Source organism: Pollicipes pollicipes, unplaced genomic scaffold, assembly GCF_011947565.3.
Source record: "Pollicipes pollicipes isolate AB1234 unplaced genomic scaffold, Ppol_2.1 Scaffold_7231;HRSCAF=8579_pilon_pilon_pilon, whole genome shotgun sequence".
NCBI classification, from domain to species: domain Eukaryota; kingdom Metazoa; phylum Arthropoda; class Thecostraca; order Pollicipedomorpha; family Pollicipedidae; genus Pollicipes; species Pollicipes pollicipes.
The window spans coordinates 25,388,716-25,403,603 of NW_023597034.1; positions in this window are offsets into that span (position 1 = coordinate 25,388,716).

The window sequence follows — 14,888 nt, forward strand, 5'->3', positions numbered from 1 at the left end:
CTCTCTCTCTCTCTCACTCTCTGGGCATGTCCTGCCAGACCAAAAATAATAGCCATGAATTTGCTCATGACCAATTTCAATTCAATGATAGTTTTCCGATTCAAATCCGAGAGAAGGATAACAGCCCGTTTCTAGCGATGTGCGGAATGAACTTCAATGTGTTACGCTGTGGATGGACTGCTGTCAGGACATTGCGATTTTTTGTAATGCTGGAAGACCGGGGTGGGCCCTCTGCAAATGTCCTTGAATACGTCTTCTAAGACTGCATGGAATTAAAAAATTGTTCTACATTGGTAAGACGTTTTGAACTGCCACAGACATTTTAATAATAATTCCCTCACAGCTATGCCCTATTCAAGGCTTCAAAGCCTTTCGTTTCTGAGCTAGGCGCGCCCAAGCTTGTGGGGACTAATTCGCACCGCCTTTTTTAAACTCACGCTGTGATGTATGGCACCATGGAAACATCACATCGATTCCCACCCTCAGTGACCAAATTGTGTTAAATTCAAGAAAAATATGACCATCAACTTATTCGTGTCTGGAGTACGTCGCATCAACGGACGGCACTAAACTTTCCACCAGCTTAAAGGTAGTGTTCCACATATGTATGGGGCTTAGAACCGAAATAACATTTTGAAGACCATGCAGTGCAGTTTGCAGCCATCCCCTTGTTAAGACTGAAAACCCGCTTTTTCTGAGCTTGACGCTCGTAAACTTTGCACACTATTTCGTGCAGACTATTTCAAGGTAACTCAGACGTGCAGAACGCAGTAGAAACGTCACGCAAACACTGCCACCTTATTGGCCATGCAGTGTTCAAGGTCGCGACAATCATGACCATTAGATTAATCGAATCTGACATATGCTAGCACGATGGGTGGCATCAACGGACATCAGTTGATCGCCATCCAACTTAGTGCTTTCAATGCAAGTTTCAATCGCAATCACGTTTTGTGGGCGACATAATACGGAAGATTGGGCAGTGGCGCAAACTGTAACGGATACAATAAGGCTGAGAGTGGAATAACTTAAAAATAGTACCATGACCGATCATGTGAATGCAAGCAAACAGTATAGCATTACGGTAAAATATACAAGAACACCGTACGACACGGACAAAATACGAGCACATAACGATATTTGGGTTCAGCGAATACGCACCACCTTCAACTCTTAGCAGGTTGAAGTACTTCAAGTGAGTCAGTCCGCTCACTACGTTGGTAATTCTGACGCAGCCAGTGGTGTAATCAATCAATGATGTAACATTTAAAAACTGGTGAAATTTTGTTAGAAACAGTAAAATTATCTAGATCAGCTTTTGGACTTAAAAACAAGTCAGTTGTTATAAGTGACTGTTTATTTACGCTAGATGTTTGCCTCAACGTTTTCAAATGTGCAGCATTCCCTTTACCGTGTTAAATGCAGGTTTCGAACGTAAACAACGCTTTGGGGTATAGATTGCAGGCATTTTGGCAGTGACGGCTGATGACGGAATTAAGGCTACAGATCGAAAAACGCAATAAAGGCGTCGTGACCGAGAACATGGATGTGAGTAAAAAAAACCACCGCTGACAGATACACAGGAGTAGCACGAAATAGGGCCAAAAACGCGCATATAATGATTTTCGCCTCAGTTTACGCGCATAGATCAACAAGCCATCTTACAGAGAGTTGAAGAATCGAAAGCGATTCAGCCCCCCCCCCCCCACAGTGGCCATTCTGACACGGTCAGACTGGCAGCTACTCTTATGTCATAAAGACGTTTCCTGACGTAATCAAACGATGACGCATCAAGGAACACATTTACTAAATAGTTAAGTTGTGTTGACTTTCTAAAATCTGTTGGGGGGGGGGGCTCCCCCGAAAAGGTTGACCTAGCCCTCCCCTAAAACCGGATTTCTTCCCGAGTTTCCCGCACTTGAATTTGCGTCTTTGATTTAAATATTTCGTAGATTGAAAATTGTCTTCCTGTGGAGGAATGTCCCTTTTTAAATTTGTCACCAGCATTGTAGTGAAAAGCTTAGAATGGGTATAATTCCCAGAAAAAAACATGCCATTAATTTCAGCAAGGGATCACTGATGACTACCGCTGTCACTGATCGTGTTGTACAAACATCGTAGCCATGATAATGCGACAAATACACTTGGCACTGTGGGGGAAAACATATGTTAACTTTTATCGGGGTCGTTCTGCTCTTTTATAAGTTGCCGCATATTACACCAAACGGTTTTTTATGTCAATCCGGGCCCGCTTTCATTTGAGAGAAATTTTATCGAACATTTGCAGACAGGCCTTAGGTATGAAGAAGTTAGCATAACAAAAACATTAGGTACCTGTAGGATAGCATTTGGTACCAAATTAGCACGATACTAATGGTGATGTGTTTAGATACCTATGACTTACTGCCTAGTACACCAAAAGTTAAGACCACCGCTCTGCATTGATTTGGCCCAGTATTCCCTCTTTTGTCATATGCATTAAGGGGACTCAGAGAACATCGGAGGGGAGGGGGGCACCTTAGCGGGCAGGCTGGATCCTTTGTAGTATTTCAACTTCTTGGGAGGTGCCGTGGCAATGGGCGCGGCAATTGCATAACCCAAATGTCGCTATGTGCGCGTGTTCTGGTCCTTCGTTCTCGTCGTGTTCTTGCGTATTGATCCTTAGTTGCTATCTTATTTGCTTGCATACTCATGCTTAGGTGCGGCGATGTGCTTATGTTATTCGATTAGCCGTCTTCTTTCCATAATCACTGGTACCGCTGTACAATTTGCCTATCTTATGTAGCATAGACGGTGGTTTGCATTTGAAACACGCACTGAATGCATAAAACTGGTGGAGAGCCCACTGAAGTTTGTTGGCTACAGATATTGTGCTCACGTACGTTAGACTCACTCACTCATGCACGCTAGATTTAACCATCAGGCTTGCGGCGGCCTTGAGCGTCGCATAGCCATTGGGGTGACAGTATTTGAGTGACGTTTCTATGGAGTCATGCGTGCCTGGGTGACCTTGAAATTGTCTGCTCGACTTCGCGGGCGTATAGCTCAGAAGTCAGAGGACTTAAGCTTAAGATGGGCGGGTCTGTAAGCTGCACCGAAGGCCTTTCAAACACTTTCAGTTCAAAACCCCATACAAATGTGAAACACTCCCGTTCATACAAAGCTGAACAATATACCTACATGTAGCAACGCCTCGAATCTTTATACTGCTTTTCAGAGAAACGATTTCTCATCGGGCATGTCGAACCGACAGCATGCACAGATCACTGTGTGTGCTAAGGCATTAGCATTACCTGCTTGCAATCATATGCATTTTTCATAGATAAGGCAAGGAAACGTAGCTTTTCAGATTAAGGCATAGAAAGTGTCCTAATGATCTCCAGATTCGCGATGCAGCTGATTTTTTCCAAGAGCTTACTCCTTCACAGTGCGGTAGTTCTGCAATGCTTTGGCTTGAACACAGGGCTCAATTTAAATTGTCCGTCTTCCTATAATTAAACTTCATAGCTGGGGGCGTGTGGTATCTGGTGTTTCAAATTTTCGCTAACAGCGCCGGCCGTTCTGGTTGATTGGTGTGAGCACAAGAAATATAAATTCCTGATGCCAAGGAAAAAACAGGAGTTTAAGTGTGCCGGTGCCTACCATATGGTGGTAGCTGATGCCATTATAGGATATGACTGACAAGAATAACATAAGCATAGGATGACGGATCTGTTCTTAAGTCACAAGACTCGTGTCAGATAATGCTTCCCAAACGACCGCAAAGTAGAGTAAAAGGCAGCCAGCGGAAGTAAAAGCTTTACAAAGGGCTTCCACCAGAGCGCCAGCCATCCACTGCCGACACCACCTTTTTATAATATGCATGATGTTTTTTGGAAGTACACCCGAACACACGTCAGCCATCGTTGTTGCTGTTTAAGGTGTACATTGGGGCGTAAATAGCATCAGCATATGGAAGATGAGTGGAACGTGGGCTTTTTCCCATGGCATGCTGGACAAGATTGCGTTTTGGCTTTGCAAAGAGTTGGAAACAGAGAATGGCACGATTGGGTACGCGGACCAGTGACCACATGGGCTGTAAGGAACAGGATTTTTTTTAGCTTTGGTAGAGATGTGCGTTAAGGTGGGAAATTGTTTGCGTGGGAGCTTTATTATTTACTCAAAAGCTCTATGGCCAAACGTATCGCGCAAAAGTGAAACTATTTTATGTGTTAGCACTTAATGCGGTTGAAAAGCTGTCTTTAGGAATCAAGTATGTTTGGCTGGTTCAATTACACTAAATTCATTAAAAATAATTCGATAAGACCTGCAAATGTTCCAACACTCACAAAGGGCAAAATTTTCCGTCAGCCCCAACCAAGTTTGGTCTCTGACGGTCATAGAAGTACCTGGTCTGGAGGAATGGATCCTATGGAGAGTTTCGAGTTGGGTAATTTTTCACGTTTAGCGCCCTGGGGCCTTTCTAAAACTTCTCCAAAAAGGCAAGAGAAGGCCCTAGCATCTAATCAGCTGCTCTTTTCAGGTTGTTCCCCGGTCCTATGAGACACATAGATGCCGTCGTGCACGGTAGGTGGTGTTATAAAAGTTTAGAATGCTTTGGGAATCCATGTTGGTAATTTTGGCTGCGATTCACACCAAAGCAGTCGTGAGGTTTTTCCGATATGAATTTATTTAGATTTTATTATCTACTGCTCACTAGCTACCGGTTTCCTACATGAAGATTTGGCGATGCTAACTATATTCGCACATTTCAATGAGAAGTAACGTTCTGCTTTGATGGTGGAGCTGTCAAACTGGCAATCTTCAACAAAGGTAAAAACAGTTTTGGAAAGTTGTTCAAATGAGCGCTGTAACAACAACGTTGAACAGAACTGGTTATATATATATATATATATATATATATATATATATATATATATATATATATATGTGTGTGTATATATACCTATATGCATATGTACATATATGTTTATACACCCTACATATATCGGTACATCTTGACATAATATTATTCTTTAAGCATGGAGTAAGGAATGCAACGCTATCATCTGCCGACGACATGCAATTGGTAAGGGGGCCTAAAAATACCGACCAGCTGAACCAGACTCAACTTGGCTTAGATAAACTAATGAACTGGGCTTCTCTGTGACAGGCATCATTCAATTATGATAAGTGCAAGGTGGTGCATTTCGGTACTTTTGGCAGTGGGGACATAAGCTATAAAATGGGATGCCGGTAGTTAGGATCAAATCGATGAAGAAAGGAACTAGAGGTTATAATTTCTATGAATTTAAACGGTGAAAAATAATGTGAGGCTGCTAGAAGTAATGCACTTTGGATGTTAGGACATAACAAGAATGTCCATTACAAGAAAAGGAATGCTGTCAAAAAATCATGCTTAGCTTATGCCAGACCACACATAGAGAATGATGTACAGGCTTGGTCCCCTGCTTCCAAAAAGATGTGCATAGACTGGAAAGAGTTCAGTGAAAAACAACTAGGATGAGAAATAGGATTGGCGACCTTGAATGTAGGGATAGGCTTAGGGCCTTGGATTTGTATTTACTGAAATGTCGCAGACTTCGAGAAGATCTGATAGAGCTGTTCAAGATCATGCAAGGGATAGACAACGTGGACCTACATGAAGCACTGGAGATTAGGCCGATATATAGAGAAGATCAGTTTCATTCAGGAAAAGGTAGGAGTAGAGCTTTAAAGATGCAAATACCATTCAGTTAAGGAGTGTAATCCATTAGAAAGCGCAGACAAACGAAGTTGTAGGAAGTCCCTGTCAAACAATATTCGCTAATTGCTTATACAAGGTTTATCGGTCTAAAGATTTCATTCATAGCTACATTCGTGCAGGTCAGGTGGTAAGATTGTTTTCGAGGTTGTGTAGAGAGCCTGACGTAGGCCAACCTCGATAGGTCCCTGTGGCTCTTTGTTGGTCAAATGTCTTTGTGTCTTTTGCATGTTTTGATTAAAAACGACTGCTAACTCCTATTTATATGATGTCTTTTTTACAAACGTGCCCATTGAAAACCATATCCGTCATCCCTGACCGCGTATGCAATGACCCAAAATTCCTACCCTTAAAATCCCATGGTGCATTCTTGAACAGTTAGTAGAAGTCTGTGCGCTGAAAGTTCTTTTTCGAAGGCCTCATGGAAGGACGTATTGCCAAACTGAGGGTGTTGCGGTTGGCTCTCCTTCCTCTTCGAACCCTTGCTCGTTTATTTCTTTAGAAGACGAGTAGAAGTCAACATCCCACAAAATGACGACAAAAGACCTGAGATTTGCTATCATTATGTAGACGATAATTTTGTTAAGGTTAGGAATACCGAGCAACTATAACGTCTCAAAACACTTTTGGGGCGTGGTCACGTCAAAACTTCCTGGATCTCACAGTTGAATGACAAGGACAGCGATTTAAAACTACTTTGTACCGAAAGCGGACCAACAACGGACGTTGCTTAAATGCTGGCAGTGAATGCCCTCGACGCTACACAATAAGCGTCATAACATCATTCAGACGTGCATTTAAGTTTGTCTTGAATAAACAGGACTACGTTCAGAATTGCTACGAATCGGACAGATCATGGTGAATAAGGTTTTTTCAAATTCTGTCGTTGAAAACAAAATCAACGATATATGACAGAGCGCTTTGAAAATACACCAATACAAGATAAACAACCAACAGTTTCACCATATTACCAAAAGCAAATGACCTCTGCCTACAAACAAAACGAAAAAAACCCTGCGGGAAATCATTCCTAGGTATGTAAAAGGCAAGAGCGACCACAGGAAAGACGTTGTCATTTATTTCGCAACCGCAAAATCTCCAACTTTCTTAAGATAACCAGCCATATACAATACCATGACATCCATACACTACATTGCGTAACCACATCACTCTCAAGACTTCTGACGACGCGATTACTCTACTGAGCACCTCTGGACTACATGCGACACGAACATGAGGGAACATTAACACAAAAACTGATGAACAACACTGACATTCTTCAGAAGTGCAATGAGCCGAAGACGCTCTCAATTTAGGAAGGCCTTTTTATGAACGAATTCTCTTCATCCCTAAACAACAAAGTCTTGCACAACTCTTGAGCTCTTGGGTGGTGAGCGGTAATTACTGTACATGTCATTGTGGCTGTGTGTCTCTATAAGGTTTTCATTACGGATGCGTTTTATATGTGTCCAAGTAATGATATCAATTGCATCTTCGACTTACCATAAGATGTTCCTAAGATAACGACGCACAACTTCTGTCCTCGCTATTTTGGGGAACGGTATTGCGGTATTCATTGGTCAAGGACCTACCTTTCTCTGAAAGTGAACACCACCAGTCGATCACGGAGTCATCCTGACCGCAAGATTTCAGAGTCGTTTTGACCGTTAGGTAATACCAAATGACTTAATATCTGAGTGTCATGGCCCGTTCTGTAAGTTTCTTCCGTCCGTTTCGTCGTGTAGTGTTATCGGTGTTGAATTGTGTCTGCTCTTTCTTTCGGGGAAGACTGGTGAGAGAGAACTGGATGAAGTTCAGGCTCAGAATGAAGAAATCCGTAATGACGGAGAAGGAGTTCGCTAGGAGGGTTTTGCTGCGATGACAGAAATATGGTTACCATCTTACTACTGTCTTGTTCGTCACCGCTGTTTTGTCCACACTATTGTTGATCGTCATCCAACTTTCTTGCCCCATTCTCCCCAACTGACTGCCTCTCCCTGCCAGCTCCATGAGAACGATGCTCTTCACATCCGTAGAGCCCAGCACCCTTAGCTTGAGCACATGCTGGGGACGCTTCTCGGAGTGGGTATCTCTGCGATGGGCAACGCCTGCGGTTGGTCGGTAAGCTCGGTCAGTTTGGAGCTCGTGCTGGCTCCCGTACCGCCAGCAATCTGTACACGTTTTGTTTCCTTGTAATTTAAATCCAACGTTGCACAATCCAAAGACAGCACTGCTGTAGATATCATATTTGTGCACCAATTTCCGCAAAGGGTACACTACAGCCAGCGCGCACACACATAGGAAACGGAAGGAATAGTGTAAGAGGAGTAGTGTAGGAGGAGGAGGTGAAGGAGGGAACAGTGTAGGATAACTTGCTTAAGCACTAAAGCGTGCTGGTTCCGTTTGTGTTGCAGTGAACTGCTGATTCGTGTTCAGCCATCTCAATGTATAAAAGCCACGCGTATTGTCCGACTGACGAGCCTCTAAATACTCAGATTCAGGAGTTATTAGAGTCATACGTCTCCACAACCACTTCCCAGGACTACAAAAGTGTTCTGGAGAGCGAGCAAATTCACCCAAGATCATTACAAATGTTCGTAAATATACAATAAACCCCCGTTCCGAATTCGTTTCACTCCTATCCTTGTGCAAGAAATGACCTCGCGTAATTTCGACGTGCACTGGTGAGGTGCATTCAGTACATTGCATTAATTACGCATTGATTACGAGGTGCATTACTCAAAGCTCCTGTTTATTTACTTAAAGCTCACCTTACCCAACCTCACTCAAAACTCACCAGACAAAGCGTTTTAGGATTGGCCCTGTTTCTGTGCATTTTTTGTCCACATTAAATACGAAGATAAACGTAATGTTTTGTCAAGATTCTAAAAACTCAAGAAAATCGAAAAATTTCCAGACAATCGGGCAGCTAAATGTATTTTGCTTTGCAAAACTCCATGGCGGCTGATGTGTTCCTGAAAAAAACCCAGTTCCTCAAATATTGTCTAAGCTTTGCACCACAACTTAGTGCACAGTTCAATGATACGCGTGCTCAAACAATACATAAAAATCCGATTAGGTGCATTTGTTGCTGGAGGCTTCCCAACTGGCATCGAAATGTAAAAGCTGAGTACCGAAGCACAAATCACGTCATGCAGCAAAAATACGTCGTTCTTCATCCCGAACTACAAGTACCGATTGACATTTACAGATTAAGTCCAGCCCAAGTCGAGCCAACTTTCCTCTCAAACATTGGTGGGGATCGAAGTCGGCCGCCGCCAGCGAGGCGTCGGTCCGGCCCGCGGCCACCCCAGCTGTCGCGAGGTCACGCGCCGCGGGTCAGCTCGCGCCGCCGCCTAACCGCTGACGGCTGACACCAGCCGCGGCGTCCACGGCGCCCAGACGGAGCTCCCGGAACTCAGCCATCCGTCCCGGCTACTGGAGTGGGACGGTTGCCGCGGCGAGTGCTTCTTGCTCCGGGAGTAGGCCGGCACCATGTCGAAGCCGTTTCATGTGTTTATTTTCCCTGGACATGGCTGAAGATCCCGAGAACAGGCGCGAACACATTACATCAGACATGCTATTGAATGCCATCAAGATATCTCAGATCACAAGCAGGTCTTTTTGGACATTGCAAAAATGGAAACAGACGACGTGATAAGCCTGAAAAAGTGCGAAAAGATTTATTCAGGCTTATCACGGCGCTTTCTGGCAGGCTTCAGCACCATCATGTTACCTTTCCCCTTTCAGAATAATGCGAGAGCTTAAAATTAGGGTCGCAGACCACAACGAAGAAGGCGAAGGCTGCTCAGATTTTGATTTGCATTTGAGAAAAAGTGGCTGTAAGAAGTGTCTATCCACTATCGGCGGGAATAGATAAGGATCTGAAAGGCTTGCACCATGTCCTAAGATGCCACTGGTGGCAGACAATTAGCACTCACCCTCGCAGCACCTTTGGTATCTGAGGAAGTGCTCTTGCTCCAGTTAATTTTATCGTAGGATTTGAGATGAAATGAACGATCGTGAAAAGTGTGAGCGTCCAGAGTCCCTCCTCAAAGGTCTTAAAACCCACGTAAGGAAGTTAAAGTGTATTTCCCCAAGTGCTTTTACCTGCAAACAAACAACTTTAGGTCTCCTCCTACTTGTACCTCCTGATATACAAAGGCGTCTTCAAGACGAACTCCAGCGAAAAAGGTCCCACTTCGTTTGTATCGTCGAAGCTGTCATTTCTCAGGGCGAAAAGCTAAAAAAAATAATGTTCCCTGAAGTTCTGATCTCCAAAGGGACCCTGTTTTGTATTGAAGCTACCGTGTTTCAGTTAATATGACTGTTGCGAGTATCTAAGATACTAAAAATATCTGAGACAGCGACACTGTTCCGAGACGCTTGGTTCCTTCTGCTCATCATCCGTTTGGATATCCGTTGAACGCATCGCGTGAATTGGTCAACTTCAAGACCCGCTGACCGGCTGGGAATCAGTTGACTGTCCCAAGACACTTCGTTAGCCTCCGAATTATGACACTCTTCTGATTTGCGTCTTCTGATTTTTGACCGATGGAATCATTGAAATGACCGATTCTTGACCTGTTTTACTACTGCAGCGTCCAGAGAATCACTTAACTTATTTGTAAGCTTTCGGTGCCACGTACTGGTCGACCTGATGTCTTTTTTACTTCACAAATATTTCTAGACATTTTCTGCTCTTTGAAAGCTTCTGATGGTCATCTGTCCGTCTCGAGTGTCCTTCACCCCCTTTGTTCCCCCAGCTGTCCACGGCCTTATGGCAGATTCAGGTCACTTTGAAAATCTCGTAGCTCTTCGTTTGTCGTGGATCATACAGTACCTTAAGCTTTAATTACAATCATCATTGGATCCTATGTCAGCTTTCAGTTAGTCCTGGGTGTCTCGAGGTACCTAGAACACTTCTGGTTCTGCAGTATCTTCGTGCCGTTATACACAGGGGCCTCTTACATTCTTGCTCGACCTCATCGACCCGGGTCTACTTCTAAGCAAACCTCTCTTGGGTGCTTCAGGCTATTCTGTCTGAGTGTCACTTGACTGTTTCGAAATTTTTGACTAGTTTGGGACCACTCAGCTGGTTCCGGATCGCTTGGCTGTTTGCTGCCTTTGTCGTTCTTCAGCCATTGTGTTACATAAGGGACTCTCGATCATTTTAGGTGATCACAGAACGCTGTTAGTGCTGGACCTTACAACTTTTATAGGTCTCACCGCGGTCCTGGGATCCGTCATATCGGCCGCTGTACCAGCCAGCACTCCTGATCGTCTCAGGGCTCTTCCGTCATCGGCTGTGACATCTGACCGGCGTCAGGACGCTTTGCTGCCTTTAGCTCGTTAGCCGTCGAGGAACCCGTGATCTTGCCAGGCTCTATACCGGCCCCGGGACGCGACCTAGGACGATGTTCGGGCGCCAGGCCAACGGCTATCTTGGGTCCTCGTACGGTATATGGCCCTACCCGTTCAGGGTCTCTGGTCGTCCTCGTCCCCAGTCCTCAGTACAATTGGAGCTCCTCAGACATCCCGACCGTGGGGTTCGGTCAGACCCAACATCCTGGCGCTCACCTCTTGCCTCGTCCGAATTCATTCTGGTTCCCTGTGCAGAGTGGCGATTGAGCAACTCATTGCAAGCTTATGTGACCTGTCAGGTGACCCAGACGTCATCAGTGTCACCACCAGTCCACTTGCGTCGCTCTACCCATATCCTCTGAGTAAGTGCAGTGTTGTTGCCGCTGATCTGTTTTGCATCGCTCAGAAATACTTCTGACGAGTTGCAACGGTGCATTTCTTGACAAACAATGAATAAAACATTCCACAAATTGTCTAACGTTCTTTGTTCTTCTGGGTCCCAAGAGTCAGATTCCAGAACCGTTCTGTAATCGCTTGACAGGGATGAAAAACAACGCCCTGAAAACAAAATTGAAGGAAAAACACCTGGTCAGTCTGTAGAGCGCTAAGCGCGAGCTTCCAACGTAGAGAGTTGTCTCCCGCTGATGGTTACGGAGGCTTGGTGGGATGAGGACCCTTAAAAGGACGTCCCACAGTAGTATGCGAGGAGCAAGCCAGGCGTCTTCGAAAACAGCGGTTGGGCAAAAACTAGGTCCCACTTTCGGAAATTGCATGACCTCCTCATGTATATCTTGGGCTCGTTGCGTTCGAACCACAGCTCATGCTGTGGTGAAAGGCCCACCTACGATAACCTTGCAAAGCTTCAGCTATTTTTGGTGACACAACCCGGCTGTGATTGGTGGTGGTGCTTGGTGGAAAGGGATGCAGAAATAATTGGCATCGCTTTTATTTGCCCGTGGCTCTCAATTAACCTTAAAAGATAAGCGCCTGAGGAAAAATCTAGCGTCTAAAGGCATATTGCTATTTTTATGTATGTTGATTTTTGGCCATTTTGGCTTTTCGTCTGATTCCATCTGACGTTGATATGATACGTCTCCTCATGCTGAGTTAGGTTATTTAAACCATCAGTTGAAATTTTCACAAACTTTTAACCCTTTCTTTTGGCTAAAAGTTTATGAAAGTTGCAGTTTTTGGCTTCAATATCAAAATCAAGCATGAAGAAAGGAACCAGATGGAATCAGAAAAATCAGATGGAATCAGAAAAACCGCAAAATAGCTGGAAATGAATATATCCGGTTTTACCTCTGGACGGCAGCAATCAGGTGAGTGTGTAGTTATTTTCATGTGACGAAGGCCATGCGGTGTTATAGTATCCAGTTTAAGGCCTGCAAATGGGTGCGCAAAAGACTGCGCGAGCCGGGTACAAAAGCTTCCTTCATAAAATACTCGAAAAACCGACCTAAGACGAGTCATGAGCTTGGACAAACTCAATAGTTCGGAAGCCTTTCACAGTCACCCTGCACTGCGCGTTTAAAGGGTAGGGGTAGAGGGCGGTGAAAGGGTGCCACCTTTTAGGCCAAACCTTCAGCAAGTCACTACGCGTCTTGATTGCGTTGCTTGAATCGGACTGCAAGCTGCAAAACCTCAACCAGGATTTCTTGCTGCCATTTGAGACATTCCGTTCAAAATGAGTAGTTTTCCACGGTTCCTTGATGCCAATGCTTTGAAAAATTTTCTTACTGACTAGAACGACGTTTTTCTTAAGCATTGCCCGATTGTATTGGATTCACCTGGGGCTAGGGCCTTGTTTAGACTGCTACGCTTCAGCTCCTACGCACTGGCAGCTTCTGCAGTCAGTCGCAGATCAGAGGTCAAAGGGAATGTTCCAAATTTTGAAGATGTCGAGGCAAGCATCACATATGATGAAATAAGATCAGTTATAATTATTGGTATACTTTCAATTGGCAAGGGCTGCTCAAGACAATGTAATCTCTTTGTTCAGGTAAATATGCTCCTCAATTTGTCACTATTTGATTACGTCATTGTACCCTGAATAACAATGACTGAGAGAGAGATCAGTGACGTCCGTTATATCTGGAGATCATACTCAACGGACGTCAAATATGAATGACTCGCCAATTTCATTTTTATTGGCCCCGATCACCACATGACAACTGAAATGACAGTGTTTGAATGACGTTATGATGGCGTCATGGATGCCTCTGTGACCTTGAAATAGTCTCCACGAAAAAGTCTGCACATCTTCGAGGGCATATAGCTCAGAAACTTTGTATGTGTTGAGAAGGGTAGGACCGTGAAATGTACAGAATGATCTTCAAGATGGCTATTTCAGTTAAAACCCCACACAGATATGGAGCACTCCCTTCAAAGCACGACGTCAGGCCGTCTGTGAAGTAGATTCATACCGAGCGCCAATAAGAGCGTCTAATTGGCCTTGACCACCCGCATGCCCTCTGTTTCAGATTCTGCTGCAGGCGCCTTGGGAGCAGAACATGCTTAACGGCAGGGTCGCATTAATAGCTCGCTCTTTTGTGGTCAAACGCTTTATGTTGCCCCAGTCCCCCACCCGCGGTTCCGCGGTCCCCACCCGCAGCTCCCTCTCTAACCTAGGAAATGCCTAATTCCTTAGGTAATTGATTCCTCCCATTTTTCATTCATCTCGATTGCTTTCCGTGCATGGTTTTTGGTTCGGGGCACTTGCTAGGGTAGATCGCTGTGTGTGCTCTGAACCCACAATCCAAAATGTCTCTTTATACCGTTCGATCCAGTTCCTCGGACATTTTATTGAACATCCTTCTTTCCCAACAAGCTTTGTACATGCCGTACAGTGCTGCTCTGACACGACCGCCTGGGGTCTTTGTAAGTTGCCAGCTGGGCAAAGCAATCCATCCCAGATTCGCGCCACTACTGCTAGATTACGAACCTGGCATTTCACCTCCAGACCATGGGAACCGCAAACGCCGTGTGCAGTGCACTGCTCACATTTCGCCCCTGTCATGTTCCCAGGTTGGAACGGAAAGCGCAGATTTGCAAATTTGAGGCAGCCTAGATCCTTTTACAGACATAAACAAAATGCTGTGAGCAAGCTAAACAATACTTAGCTTGGCCGACTTAGTGTCCAGCCTGATGTCTGTGATGTGTGCTAGCTTAAAGTCGTTTACATGTGTAAGTGATCCTTGAGTGATTCGCGATGTTGGTTCATTTGAAATCGCTTTCATGCATAATTGATACGCGATAAATGATGCAGATTAACTTCAACCAGCTTGCATGTTTGACTAAAGCATGGTGCGTGATGCCTGTTTACTTGAATTCGTTTGCATGGACACGCATTTTGGCGCGTTCCAATTCTTAAATGTGCACTATATTGTAGTAATGGATGGCAATTTCTCCTTGTTTAATCCCCTGAATGTTGGTGTTCTGTAAGAACTGTGTCTCGCTGTTTCAAAAAAAGAACATGAACAGTCGAGAAGGATCATGGGCAGGAAATTTTGAATCCACTTCTACTATTGTTTCGATAAGGGCACGTAGCCGAAATACCAACCCATTTATATCTCCATTCTCCTGGTTTTCTCCGAGGAACGAGACCATTACTGCTGTCTTATCTACGAGCTCCTATGTTGTCCAATGCAATGATGTTATTTAAACATCCACGACTGCCAGCGTCACTATAGCCAGAAAGTGCGCTCGGCACTGACCCACGATTTCTCTTAAGCACGTGAAGGTGCTGGTTAAACAAGTTTGCTAAAAATAACTGACACTG